This window comes from Tiliqua scincoides, chromosome 9 (assembly GCF_035046505.1).
Source record: "Tiliqua scincoides isolate rTilSci1 chromosome 9, rTilSci1.hap2, whole genome shotgun sequence".
Taxonomy (NCBI): Eukaryota; Metazoa; Chordata; class Lepidosauria; order Squamata; family Scincidae; genus Tiliqua; species Tiliqua scincoides.
Genome location: NC_089829.1, coordinates 38,968,817 through 38,971,187, shown reverse-complemented (window position 1 = coordinate 38,971,187; position 2,371 = coordinate 38,968,817). Strand labels below are relative to the sequence as shown.

The 2,371-nt window shown below is 49.5% G+C and overlaps 1 pseudogene; it reads right to left on the bottom strand.

Annotated features, from left to right (window-relative positions):
- Positions 1-666: 666 nt before the first annotated feature.
- Positions 667-786, bottom strand: LOC136660844 (5S ribosomal RNA; annotated as a pseudogene).
- Between the last annotated feature and the right edge of the window lie 1,585 nt (positions 787-2,371).

The following is a 2,371-nucleotide window of genomic DNA, read 5'->3' as shown; positions in this document are numbered from 1 at the left end:
GCCTCCGTTTGCCTGAAGATAACATCCGCAGGTCGCCAGTTCAAGGCCACCAGCACCGTGCGACCTTGAAGCAGCTGATAAGCTGAGCCGAGTTATTCCATCTGCTCTGAGCGTGGGAGGATGGAGGCCAGGATGGAGGCCAGATCGGAACGAAACATCGGAATTTGTTGTGGCTCTTGAAAGATAGAGCCTTCTTTCAATTGTAAAAATCCCTACGGGGATTTAAATTAGCCTGCCTATGTAAACCGTCTTGAATAAAGTCTGAGGAGAAATCTGAGGACCAAGAAAGGTGGTATAGAAATACCTGTATTATTATTATTATAAGGGCACAGGCCCCACAATGGGTCTCCTCCAATCTGTGCCAGTTATTTTGCCAGCGCAGACTGGAGAAGCTTTGTGTTGTAATTTTCAGCCCGAAACAAAGCATAAAATCTAGTACAGCAGGGCTCTGCCGATCCAACCTTCTCCCACCCTGATTTATCTCCCCTCCTCAAAACACCTCTCCTCCTGCCCAGAAACCCTGCACCGCCGCCCAGCATGCACCTGACTATGGGCGCTCCCCCAATGTCCAGCCTCCCAGTGCTGAGCCCAGTGCTGACTGGCATGTGCCCAGTGCAGGTGCTCCTTGCTGGTTGGCAACCTTCAGTCTCGAAAGACTATGGTAGAAGCCTGCAGCACCCAGTATTCCCAGGCGGTCTCCCATCCAAGTATTAACCAGGCCTGACCCTGCTTAGCTTCTGAGATCAGACAAGATCAGGCATCTGCAGGGTAACAGTTGCTGCAGCTGTCCCTGTGCCATAAACGTGCTCTCCCAGTGCTGTACACTTGTCCAGCACCAGCACTAGGAGGGTTTAGGATTGGGCTCTAAGGTTCAAGACGAGAATAGCCTAGATTGTGCCACATCCACAGCCCAATCCCCCATGTGGTGGTGCCGTTGCAGCAGCGCAACCTCTGCTGTATCCTGTGTGGGAGTGTTGGATGCTGGAGGTCTTCTTAGGGTAAGTGGACACTTGTTCCCTGTAGTGTCACAAGGGTGGGTGATGGGGGCAGGACCTCAGGGACATCTGTTTGTTCCTTTATCCTGGGGTAAGCCCCAGCAATTGCAATGGGTCAACTCAGATCTTTGCCAGCTCTATACCTGGTGCAAGTCTGAGCTGATCCATACAGGCAGATCAAGCCTGGGAAGGGGGTTTGGATTTGACATATGCTGCCACAGCCAAATCTGCCCCCTCCCATTGCCAGTCTCCATCTCCTACCTGTTTCTCTGAGGTGACTACTTCAGTTGGCCTCATGGATGGGCTAGTGCTGACCTATGCAAGTGAGATCCTTTAATACGTCGATGACAGAAGCGGGATGAGCAGGGAAGAGCCTGAGCAGCCCCTTCCACAAGATTTGTTCTGAATGAACAAGAATGAACAGAACTCCGTCACTCCATTCTGTTGCATGTGCAGATTTGGCACTGTTTTGGAGCCAACAGATGGTTTTACAAAGACTTTATGTGTTATTTTTTGATCCCCTCAATGGCTCATTCACATATAGAAGTATTGATGCTGTAATTGTCAGTGGGCTAGTTTGGACTATATTGTCCCTGCCTAATCGGCCTTGCATAATAAAAGTTTACACACAATCATAGCATGTGGATGTCCTGGTTCCCCCTCATCTAGGTGAATTGGGTGAATTGGGTTAATTTTGCTTTGAAAGCGAAAGTGGAGCGATCGCACCTTGCCTCTGCTAAAGCGGAAGTGGAGCGTGATCGCTCCACTTCCACTTCTGAAGCTGCGGGGAGCCCTGCAGAAGGTTGTGCAGGGCTCCCTGCACCCCCAGGAGGCTGCAGGAGACTTGGGTAAGTGGACCCAAGCCCTACAGCCCCCTGAGCAACGCGATCCTGGGGATTGCGCCGCTGCCTTCTCCCCCGCCCTGTTGCCTCCCCACCACCCCCGCAAGAACTTAGAGCAGCTCAAACTCTCTCCAAGAGTTTGAAAACCACTGGCTTCCTCGGTTTGAAAAAAATGCCATGAGAACCAGAGTTTGAAAAATGCCATGGCTTCCTTACAAAGAACCTATTTGAACTATTCACTAATGAGGCTATGCCTTGTTTCTGAAACTAGATGTGATAAGGCAAGATTGATGCCATTTTTTTAAATCAGTACCCCAAATGTATATAAAACCACCATAAATTTAGAAAGAAAAAAAAGAAGTTTTTCTGACCCTCAATTTCACAGGCCTGTGTAGTCATAAAGGAAAAAAAAAAAAGAATCTGTTTTGCACCTGCAGATGGAACTCTGGAAGAAAGAAAGCATCCTGCACTCCCCCCTCTGCCCCATCACAGCTCTTTCAAGGTGACTAGCTGTCCCAATCGTTAACGCACCTT